At 34.7% G+C, this 12,789-nt stretch overlaps 1 pseudogene; it reads left to right on the top strand.

Moving 5' to 3' along the window:
- The first annotated feature begins 1,130 nt into the window (after positions 1–1,130).
- On the top strand, positions 1,131–1,239 carry LOC122178448 (annotated as a pseudogene).
- Positions 1,240–12,789: the final 11,550 nt, after the last annotated feature.

Genomic DNA, 12,789 nt, shown 5'->3' with positions numbered 1-12,789 from the left:
AGCGACAACAATCTATGGAGGAAAACTTATTTTACTAACTATGATATCGGAATGCAAGATGACACAATATAATACAACCTAATTGAAATTGAGACTAATAAATCAAATAAGATAGGAGAGAGAGAGTTCCTGAGACCGAGTCAAACCTGAAAATCTTGGAATGGCTAGGAAAGCACCCTCCATCACCCACTGCCAGGCAGTAAGAGACCGCCCAACCTGAAAGGGCCAGATCCCATGCCTTCTGTAATGTATAGGGATAGATACCTGGAATTGGAGCATTAACACTTTAACTCCCAGTGCACTACATGATGTTTTGGTACAGAATACTGAAAACCAAAACAAAAAAACAAAAAAAAAAAAAAACAACACAATAAAGCCATGACAACAGGTTGTATAGTCCATGGGTGTTTAAACTCCACTGGCATAGGATGCATAGGATACTTGCGTACTTGCATAGGATGTGATTTATATGTATCTAGTAGATTAATATGACAATAGATGCAGTCATGTAGAATGCAGGTAACTGGAAAGCAAAACACTCCTTGCTTAAAGCTCCTTTGAAGACTCTTCTAGAACCAGAAATTATGTGAAACATCATTTTGCTTTAAATTATCACAGGAGCAGTTTATAAGTTTAAGCTTAACAACCTCTTTCAGAAGTTATGGAGACCTAGCAAAGAAACTAATTTAATTACCTAATTGCAATACAATTTTGACACTGAAAAAAAACATTCAAATTCCTCAACAATTGAATAAAATCTTACTGTCACTCTTGGCTGTATCTATCTGTCCATTTTCCAAGTAAGATAACAAGAATAGGTTTACAGCTGCCAGCAATCTGAAAAAAAAAAAAAAAAAAAAAAAAAAGAAAAAAGTTCTCAGACATGAAAAGGAAGGGACTTCATTATGACAAAATACTCATATTCAAATAAGTTCATTGTCTCTGCACAAATGGTATGCTCTTTTTCAGAGATGGTGAGGTTTCTATACTGGAGGTAAGCTGGCTTCCTTCAGGCTTGCCAACTGAACAAGACACAGAAAAACTGCTATTCTATTCACAAATCATAATTTCAAAATATCTCAGAGGAAATTCCTTTGAATATATGAATTCCGTGTACTGAGCTAACTGACTTCACTTCTCAGCCTTTTGGCTAAGATCAAGTGTAGCAACTATCCTGTGATTCTATAACTAGCATAGTTAGTGTTAACAGTGCTACAGACACTTTTAGAAATACCAAATAGACATCACTCAAAATAATGTTCAATTCACGAGATGCATAACTGTACAGGTGCAGATGCATCTGCTGTCTGAATTTAAAGTGTCATGTGAAACAAGAGAAGATTTACATTTACTGGTATCATTAGGAGAGCATGCTAATCCAACTTGAAGCTAATTGGTATATATATAGCTTGCTCCAAAAGTAATGCCACGTATTTACTTCCAGGGAAATTACAACAGATACAAAGAGCACAATAATACTATTTTATTGAGCGAGTTTTCAACTACAACTACAAAACACTATTTTTCAACATCGTCATCAACCTTAGCTATGTATTTTTGCCAGCAGTGAACAAGGTCCTGCATGCCACATGTAAAAATCTTCACCAGCAAGGTGACCCACTGTCACTCTTGCAACTGCTGAAACACACAACCAGCATCTCACTAGGCTTGCATCCACAGTCAGGTCTCCATAAATACTGAGCAAGCTTTGATGTATGTCAATGAATGCAATTTTTTCCACATGTAGAAATTTAATTACACACCTTTGCTTCATCCTTCCTTCCATGTCAGATGCCATTTTGTCAGACTGCTGCTCAGCTGCCATCTGTCATACAGAAATAAAATTTAATGGAATATCAGTGAGAAGGTTTAACCTCTATTGCTATACCACCAACATCAGGCTCTGACACTGTAGGCCAACATAATAAAATAGGAGGCATTACTTTTAGAGCAGCTCTCATATTTTCATGATGCAAACTACTAATTAGTTCATCAGAAGTCAATCTTCTTACTCCATGTTCTCCACACACATCTAGAAATCCTTCTTTCCGAATTCAGAAAGTTTATCTATGTCAGTTTTCCTTTTTTTTTTCTTTTTTTTTCTTTGAATACTCTGTATTTCAAATGATGGCTCCTGACTAAAAGAAATAGCTAAAAACTAAATTAGAACTTGGAAGTGCTCTGTTACAGGGGACCTTTAACCATCCCTAGCCAAGAGCAGATCACATAAAACACTGCCACATCCTAGTTCTGAAATAGCAAGTATCTAATCAGTTCACCCTGCTAGCTGCTCCAGACAGCATGTTAATTGTGAAAAAAAATTGAATAAAATAAGGCTGAGGCTGTCTTCTGACACATCTTCCTCCCTCAATGTAACTTCAAAAAAATGATAAATAGTCTATGTCTCTGTAACAGTGGAGCTACAAAGTCTGCAAAGCTGAGCTGCTTTTCTCACCTGACACTATAACTTATTAAGTACGTGCCAGTAATACATGAACGAAAATAGTGTCTTTTTAAGTTCACAGTGGTCGTGGTTCCCCTGGCACACAGGTTAATGTCTTCAGTCTCCTCTTTCCAGTTTACTTTGCTTTAATAAGACCTCAGAATCTCACATCATTACAAGCTTTTGATTTTAGTTCTGCAGGTAGAACTTATAATTTAAGACATCCTCTTCAATGGTCCCACTGATGATCTCAGAAGGTGGTTTATTCAGTTCTCCTGTGGCTGGAAATATATTAAGACTGAGTCAAATTAATCTTCACCACTAATATATGAAAATGAGAAAGAACCAATAATCTAAGAAACAATTCAGTTTCAATGTTTTACACCTGAAGTGGTCAGTGACCTTCCATGAATTTTATCTACAATTATTCTTGCCTAAAAGCCATGAGTATCTATACACACATAATAGTTCTTCTCATACAATGAAGTGTATATATTTAATTTCTTCACGCTGAACAGACATGAAAAGCAATTTTATCTCCAGAAAACCATCCTGCTTCAAAGATACAGTAAATTGTTAAAGATCCATGTAAAGTACAATTAAGAGAAAGATCTTATGCTCTCAGTTAAGCTCAGTGCATTCCATTATCAATCCTTTGAAAACATCAGATGGACAAAACTGGAATAAGGTGGGTTTTTGTTTGTTTGTTTGTTTACTTTTGCATAAACAGAATATGGTCTTATAAAATACTTTGTAGAAATTAAGAGATTGATCTCACCCTAAGATTTTCAAGATAGATATTGCATCTATCTCTTAATCAAAGTATTTCCCTAAAATTTAGTAACCTTACAGATTATATTTAGGTTGGGGTGCATGTGGAATGAAATATAAGAGAAGAATACCTAACAGAGTTTACCTATTTGTTTACTTGCAATCCACTAATTAGAATTAAGTGTGAAATCATTTTCAAAGGTCCTACGCAGAATCAGATACCACAATTTTGTTTCAAGCAGGTTAAAAACAAAATGTTCTAGCACGTGCTACTTAGATTATTTAAAACAATACTCTTAAAAGTTTTGGTACAGCTTTGTAAATGGTACTTCAGCAGGTTCACACTGATCTCCTGTTTGAATTCTATCTGAAGGCTGTCTTGATTTGTCAATACCAAATGTCCTGTACCCAAGCTGGAGTTTTAAACAAGTCCTGTGACCTAATCAATTTAATACTGAGGTATCAAAGCAGGGCAAATGGGAAGAAATCCAGCTGCACTCTCTTGTCACATCAGACATTTGGTCTTGCATTTAATCTCCCTAATGAATTTTACTCTTGGAAAGCTTAAGGAAACAGATGAAGGATGTACAAATCCACAGAGACTCTCATCCCTCACCCACCCTCTCATCATGTTTAATATACCCTCAAGCTGCTGTTGCAATTCATCTGTCATCACGCCACCTGGGTCTTGTAAAATTCAGCATCTCTACTGGATTCCTGCCATAATTCAGCAGGACTACTTAGACCTCCTGATATATAAGGGGAGTCAAAAAAAAAAAAAAAAAAAAAAAAAAAAAAAAAAAGCCATGCACATGGACATTCAGGAAACAATTTTGTATTTTGTATCTTTGTATTTGGGAAGAAATACAAGATTATATACTTCAACCTCTTTATGTGAATTCCTGAATAAAAAACAATATCACTTTCAGAAGTGGCTGCAGACTTCAAAAAAAACCCAATATCTATCTCCCAAGATCTATATTTAATCTAATCCTCACACTTCTGTTCAATGTCCTAGTAACTACCCAAATCATATGCAGAAACCTGGGACACAGTAAAAAGAAGCTCCTCTGTCCAGGAAAAATTCACACAATCAAACAACAGTAAAAACCAATACTCTACAAAGAGGCAGACTGATGAATACCATAGAATACTAGCTACTGAAACGGAGCGTAAAACTGATTTGGTATCTGTAAAGGAATTTTACAGACCATTTTAGCTTCAGAAAATCAATATGATCATCATAGCTTGGACTCATGCTTGTAAATTTTGCTTGTCTCAAGCCTATTTAGTTTGGGTACTGTACTAATTTGAGTTAGTACATTCTTTATGATCTAGTTGCAGAGATCTAATCAGTTTGATTAGTGCTTAATAAAGACTCAATAAAGGCTCAATTTATATACATACATATAAACTATCTTTTAACAAAATAGTTTTTGCTTGGACCACCCAAAATGTATTAAGCAGATTGAAGATAATATAATTTCAGGAAATTTTGCAGTAACATTGGATTAATGAATTAAGAGAAAGACAGGAAATAGTTACAAAGGGAAAAAAGTATAAGGAAATAAGTCGAATGAGCATAAGAAGACTACAGAAGTACAAAAATTACAAAACAGAAATCTTCCATGAAATACCACCAGTAACTTAACTAAATCATATCCCTGATAATACTGTGAGTACATAGCAAGACCATCTGTCTCACAGAAAGTGAATCTCACCTTAATCTCAAGAGCAGGGAGAATTAACTTCTTACCTTTTTTTTTTTTTTTTTTTTTTTTTTTTTAATAGGGTTGAGGTGTATGGTTTTTTGTTCACTTGCTTTTCTTGTAAATTATTATTTAAAATATTTTGAGATTGCCAGTTTGATTGTGAAGCAAGAGAAAACTAGAATGAGAACACAAATACGGTCCTTTCCTCATATTCTGGGAACTGTAAGTTAAATGTTCAGAGCAGTCATAAGACAGCTCCACTAGCCTTTTATATTCTGAGAAAATATACTTACATTCTCTGCTTCAGATGCAGTTATACATCCAGTAGAGTCTGGTAAGAAACTGTTCTGTGCAATACATATGAGACATACCTGCTTTCTGGGGCAAGGGTGCTCAGTTTGCCTATTTTTATTATTCTTTTATTTGGCTTTTCTACACAGAGAATGTGTCACAAGTCAGTAGTTGAATAAAATTACCTAATCACACTCAGAATTTCTTGTCAACTTCACCTGTTGAGGTGCAAGACAGAAGGAGAAATGTATAAATAGAAAGACATCAGAGTCCTCTTTAAAGTGGAGTGATAAACATTTGAGATAAGAAGGACATCTTTGTATATGCTAATAAGATCAAGCTGCAAACTGAGAACATATTGAGTAGCAGAAAACTCTTGCTGTCCAGGTACATACTGTGATGTTGAGTTGCTATCTTAACATATTGAGCTTCATAAGAAAAAATTTCTCAGTTTTCTAAAGTTAAGTAATGATAGTGAAGTCTCAAAAATGCTTAACCGATGTATATCCAGGAAATAAACTTTTTTTTTTAAATCAAGCTTGAATCATTCTAAAGCCACTTCAAAATAATATAAAATTATTACCATAATTACTTTAGATCTCTAAATCTAAACTTCATTAGCCAAACTTTACCTTTCTAGTAAACAAATTTTGTGTGTGTGTGTGTGTGTGTGTGTGTGTGTGAGAGAAAAAGTAACACATTTAGATCTCAGTACAAGACGTGATCCTTGGTAATGAAATTTGTATGGCTCATAAACATGCAACAATTTTATCAGTGTATTTTCCAAATATTTTGATGTGCTTGGGAAGAAAAAAAATGGGAAAAGAGTAAAGGAAGGAAAACATAGGAACACATATGTTTACACAGAGCAAATAATCTTTTAATTCATCTTCAGTACAGTATACAGATAAATACTTGCATTACATCACAGAATCACAGAATAGCCCAGGTTGGAAGAGACCTCAAGGATCACGAATCTCTAACCCCCCTGCCACCGGCAGGGCCATCAAATATAGAAGCAACTAATACTGAAGTTCAGGAATCAATATCTAAAAGGAATGACAAGGAATTCAGACTACTACTAAAACTGTGAATGCACATTACGGAATGCTTCTCTTTATTTGGAAGAGATTTATGAGGAAAGCTGCATGTATACATTATATTACAAGGTCCTCAAGCAGCAAAATAGCATTGACATAAGCCAAAACAGAGGTCAATTTCCAAGCATGCAGGAGGAAAAATGTTTTTTTCTTGCTCTCTTTGGGAATGTGAATAAGCATTAGTAGAGAAGGCAAGAGAAAATGACTGATGTCATCTACCTGGACCTGTGCAAAACATCTAACAATGTCCTGAATGACATCTTTGTCTCTAACCTGGAGATACCTGGGTTTGTTGGATGGACCACGCAGCAAATATATAACTGGCATTCCTCAGGGGTCAACACTGGGACCAGTGCTGTTAAACAATTTTATTGGCAACACAAACATGGATTAAGTGCACCCTCAGCAACACTGTGGATGACACCAAGCTGAGTGCTGCAACCAATATGCTGAAGGGAATAGACGCCATCCAGAGGGATCTTCAAAGCCTTGAAAAGCGGGCCTGTGCAAAATTCATGAAGTTCAAATGCAAGGTCCTGCATGTGCATCAGGAAAATTGTCAGAACAAATATAGGCTGGCAGGAGAATGAATTAAAAGTAGCCCACGTAGAAGGTATTGGGTCTGCTGGTTGATGAGACTGAATATGAACTGGAATTGTGCTCTTGCAGTCCAGAAAGCCAACTATATCCTGGGTTGCATCATGTGTGACCAACATTTTGTGAGAGATGATTCTCCCACTCTACTCCACTCCCTTGAGACCCCATTTGATGACAAACATTGTAAGCTTTTTTTTTTCTTCCCCAATTGAGCCAAAAACAAACAAACAAACAAACAAACAAACAAAAAAAGAATATATCAGAATATTGGAGAACTGCTTTGATAAGACCAAAATGCAATAATTTGTGGAAGTGTATGAAATAATTATAATTATAATACTTAATAGTATTAATTTGTTATATTTGAATAGAATTGGATGAAAATCTTGAGCTGGTTTCAACTTCGACTCTGTTCACATGATGATATTGTGCTGTTGTTTGTGCGTGTGTTATATTGAAACTACCACAGCATACACATATTGAAACAAAAACTTCCAAATAATTTTGAATTACATGTTTTGAATACACTGTATAAGTGTGAAACTTTTGATTCTTTGAATTTATGTTTCTGACAGAAAACTCAAAATTTTTCCCTGTTCTAGTAACAGGGATCATTACTGTGACAGCATGTCATCCAGAGGACCTTCATGATATTCAAACTCTCAATGAGTCTCTCTCAGAGAGAAAGGAGATCACCACTGAGTTTAAAGCTTGATTAAACATAACCAAGGAGCTACGGAAATTTTACTATTTTTTTCACCAACAGTAGCTATTAGTCTTCTCAAAACCAGTACTTTTAGTAAAATAGAAACATCTAAGTTAAATGATGGCTGATAAATTAATATGAGATGCTCAAGACCATGGACAAAACATAAATTTCAAAGAGAGTGCATACACAGATGCACATAGACACAAACAAGGTATTGGCCAAATTTATATGGAAACAAAACAAAACAAAACAAAACAAACCAAGCTATTTAATGTATAAAGAATATCTGCTTATTTGTTCTCTTTTCTGCTCCTGCCTACTTCCTTCCTATGTATACAAAATACATTTGGTGGCATTTGGCAGAATTGTCTCACTTTATAGGCTTTCTCCTTTATAGCCCTTAATATTTGCAAGCTGCCTGATTTTTTTTATGCTTATGAAATATTCCGAGACATCTTTTTAAATTACTTTTCATTATATCACAGTGCATTTCTGGGTAGCTTTGATTAATCTGGATTTTGTTTAAAAACAAGTGCACTAGAAAATAATGGCAGGTCTGTGGCTTTGGTCTAGCAAAGTAACTGTGAAGTAACTATCTCCCTTTAACATAAGTAATTCGCTATTGTGTTTCTTAGGTATCCTAAACTCAGTGCCTGATTACTTTTCTGATATTTGTAATTTTGCAATATTTTTACCAATGACATTTAAATTAATTATTGCATGTCCTTTCTTACCTATTTAAAGTTCTGATTCAGAACTTTCCAACACATGTAGCTAAAGTGTACAAATGTGAATCGCTATTAAAAGTTTTTCACACTTTGTCTTGCTCGAAAACAAATCCAAAATTTTACATTAAATTCTTTCTACTACACAATTTGAAACTGCACAGGGGTTCATTATTTTTTTTATTAGCTAAATTTCTGTACCAGCATCATGCTGATAAATGGCATTTACCAATGCCATAAATTTTACTTAAATTAATATAAACAACAATGCTTTGTTAATATGTACAATGGTGCACATCCTAACTAACCTAATTAATCTAACTAATTAGATTGAGAAAACTCCATGTTCTCTTCAAATTTACTCCATGTCCAGAAATTTGTCAGGTTTTTTTTTTTTTTTTCATATGTATTACACTGGAAGACTTCTCTACCCCTTTTTCTTTTCTGCCCATTTATGGTATAGAAAGCACATAGTCACTTTAGCACATAGAAAAGAGTCAAAGATTTGATTCCAGAACACTCAAGGAACAAGACAGTGAGAAAGCTATCTGCAAATGAGATCTCAGATGAGCTAAGGGAGACAGAATAAACATTATTTTTTTCCAGAAATAAATGAAATAGAGAAGGCAAAGAATGCTTGTAACATTTGGAACAAAGAGGTAAAGAGGCTAACTAGTGGGCTTTACAACAGATTTGAGAAATTTTTATGCATTCACTTTCTTTGATGCTCTTGATTACCTTGGAATACCTTGGAAGCGCACAGCACTGAAGGCAAACTGCCTTCTCTCTTTGCTGATGCTTAAAGACTGCCAAGAGCTAAGCTTCCTAAATTATGCATCCAAGGGTCTCCTCCTTTATGTATATATATGTATATTTATTTATTTATTCTCCAGAGATGGAAAACACATTTATTTTTTTAAGAATCTATTGCTTTAACATTGGTTTAACAAGGAAAATTAAACTAAGAAGACACAAAGATTAAGAATGAACAGCCAGCCAGTGAAATCAGCTGTGTTATGCTAAACAAGAAGCTCTGTCAAGACGTAACAACCTTATTCTGAGCCACTTCAAAGAGCTGGAAAAGAAGAAAAAACATCCTATCAATTCTGCCATGAAGGAAACATATGTAAGTGCACGTGGTCTTAGATAAGGGATAAAAGTTGTAAATGAGTCTTTTACTGCCTTAATGTCCTAACTCATGGAAACAAGAGTACTTCAACACATGCTCATTTACTGGCATCTGCTTTAGGTTTATTACTTTCAAATGAGAAAGCAAGTAATTAAGTATATACATGGTCCTGAATGGAAAGAAAGGTAAAACACTCTGTCAATGCTGTTGTGATGTAAATTCCTATTTTTGCAGTATAACTCAAAGTAGCTGCTTAAGTTATTTCATGGTGATGTTATACATTAAATGTGTAAACTGTCTAGATTAGCATTCAGATGTAAAATAGAAAAAAAGTCTAGGTTTCTATTAGTTGATCTAAAAGATCAGGTTTCACCCAAGTGATAGGAGTAAAGTATAATTTCCTGAGGTTATTACATTGGAGAAAGGGAATCTGTGAGTGAAAAAAGTCTCAACAGACCTATCTGGATGCTTGAAAGTTGGATTTCCACACCTCGGTTCAAGGTAAGCATTTTATACTTGTTTTCACTGGTATTTTACCATTCTATAGTTTGGCTGGATGACCCTCCAAGGGCTAAAAATCCCCCAAGCCTGCAAAACTGCAAAAAATTAAATAAATCCAAGACACTTCACTGCACATAGTTTTCCCACTGGGAAAATAATGAGAGAACAAAATATTTCACAGATGTTAATCACACTGCTTAATGTACTACTGGAAGGCACACAGATAGTATGGTGATGAGTGCAGTATAAGAACTTACTCAGATCAGAACCTTTTAGTAAGATGCATCTTAAACAGATTAATTATGCTATTACTGCAAAAATTCTGTGTGGATGTGATGCATAACTAGAATAACAGACTTGTAAATGTCTTTACATTTATATGTTCTCCTAAAAAAAATTAAAAGGAATAGACTTGTGTTTATCATTAAATTATAAGGAGAAAAAAATGTTTACAATATTGTATCAGTTATCTATGTTTTAAGTTGCTATTTTGTTCATGAACCATCAAAGATGCAAAAGCAAAGCCTTTAGAAAAGCTGCTAAGCAGAGTAATTAGCTTTTGTATTGAACATTAAGGGCAAACATGAACTCAGAATAGAACAGTAATAGACGAACCAGAAAAACAGAATGAATCTGCCAAAAAGATGAGACAGAACAATTGGTTAAAATGTTGACCATTTTCTTCCAGATGCAGGCAAGTAAATTGGCTTGAGATCACAGAAAATAAACTGCAAATTCTGTTATGTTTTTTAAGGGATTTAAGAAATTTCTTTTAAATAATCTCTATAAAACAATCAACAGGCATTCTTAGTTGTTTTCTCAGTAAATTTCAGAGGAATTTATCTACACTATAAATTAATAGTATAAACATAGTGTTCTAACAGAGCTGTCCCAGCGAGTTACAGTTTCCGTGACTATAGGCTTACTGTCTGCAGAACAGGAAAAAACAGGTGTGTACTCTTTTGCTTTACAACATTTTGTGAACAATTCAGTATTTCAGTGATAAGCTTCATTTACAATATTCCAATGCATTTTCATTTTTAAATTACAGGAAGTGGAAAATAAACCTTTTACCTTTGCTGTTGTAGTAGTTATTTTCTCTTACTTGAGAATCTTAACATACTCATCACACACAACATTGTGTGAAAGCCTTCTTCTTTTTCTTTCAGTAATATCAGAAAACATGAAATGACATTTTATCAAAAGCTAGGTATTACATAATGGCTTGCAAATTAAACAGGTCCTTCTAAAGTCACTGATGATTAAAAATGAAATTTGGATATTTTCAAACCCAAAGATAAAATGTGCACTTCACAATCTGTAATTTTTGAAAATCATGAAATAAATCATTCATCAATCAAAACCCTTTTGGTAGACATACTCTTTCAAGATTCAACTTGTTTAAATTTACTTATTATCATTTAACCCTACTGGCAGCTATACCCTACATAACCATCCACTAAATCTTCCTCTCAATGTTGGGGTGAAGGAGAGAATTTAAAACACTTGTGGATTGATATAAAAAGCTATTCACTGAAACAGAAGAGGAAAATAGAAACAAATATGCAATGATAACAATATCCATATAGCTACAATGCCACAACACAAACGCTTGCCACCCAAATGACCAAAGCACAGAAATAACACAACTGCTTGCTGACCAGTGAGCCACCAGCAATGCAACGCCCCCACTGATCAGTGCCCAGCAACTTCAGAGCAGCAGCCCCCCTCTGGCCATCTCCCACAGCTTGATGACCTTCCCCTTGGTATCACCTGGTATGAAGTAACTTCTTGCCTAATTCACCTGTCCTGGCTCTACCCATCCCCTGCTGCTGTGCCATAAAGGCAGTGCTCTATATGACAAAGTGGCCAAGCACTGGTGTATTCCCATCACTCAGCAACTGACACTTTGGCTGAAATAATGGTGTTACTCTACATTTATCAAATATATATACATATATATATATATATATTTGTATGTGTGTTTAAAACGACATAAATTTATCTAGTATGAGAATCTCATAATGAAAATTTCTCCCAGTATTCTTAGAGTAGAAGATAATCAAGATCTTTTATTTTCTTAGAAATTGTATAGCAAAATCTATATCTGCATTAGTAAATTCATAATAGATGAATTAAGTACTCTAACACTACAGATTTTAATTTCAAATACTTTAAAAATTACAAGTAATCTATCATCTCTCCTCTCTTAGGGAGGAAAGGGGTGAATAAAAAAGTGTTACAACCTTTTTGGAGAAGTTTCTTATTCAGAAACTCAGTGTTAAGCATGTTGCTGCATGACGTGAATAAAGACTTTAAGAGGGCTGGAATTCAAAGTCAGAAATGACTAACCCTATAACAACTCTACTGGGCCACACTGTCCCTCATGACTTGCCTAAAGCACATAAAGTACAGAGTGCTTAACTTATTGGATGTCAGCAGTACAGATAATGCTCCCTTTCTCAGGTGATCTCATGCTGCTGACTGAATGTTCAGGAGTAGACAGGATAGACAGAATAAGTTGTTCTTATTGCAAATCCATATTATGAATGTTGGATGTTGTGTCTCATACATAGGGATGAAGTTCACTTTCCTAAACTTCTGCCTGACTTGATCCTCCTAAGCTGCTCCTTGCTGAATTCCACTCTTGGACTTTCTGATCATCCATGCTCCTGTGGCCAGCAGGAAAAATAAAGAGATCTGACAGAATAAAATGCTACTGCACCCTACAAAAGCCAACCTTTCAGAAAAAATGTCCAAGAGTCTCCTGATATTTAGAGGTCATTTAAAACCAACCTTATTCACTTCTAC

The sequence above is a fragment of the Lagopus leucura genome, unplaced genomic scaffold, assembly GCF_019238085.1.
Source record: "Lagopus leucura isolate 7727_CA_CO unplaced genomic scaffold, USGS_WTPT01 Super-Scaffold_100001, whole genome shotgun sequence".
Classification (NCBI taxonomy): Eukaryota; Metazoa; Chordata; class Aves; order Galliformes; family Phasianidae; genus Lagopus; species Lagopus leucura.
Note: the sequence above shows the minus strand (reverse complement) of the source record. Positions and strands in the feature narration are given on the sequence as shown.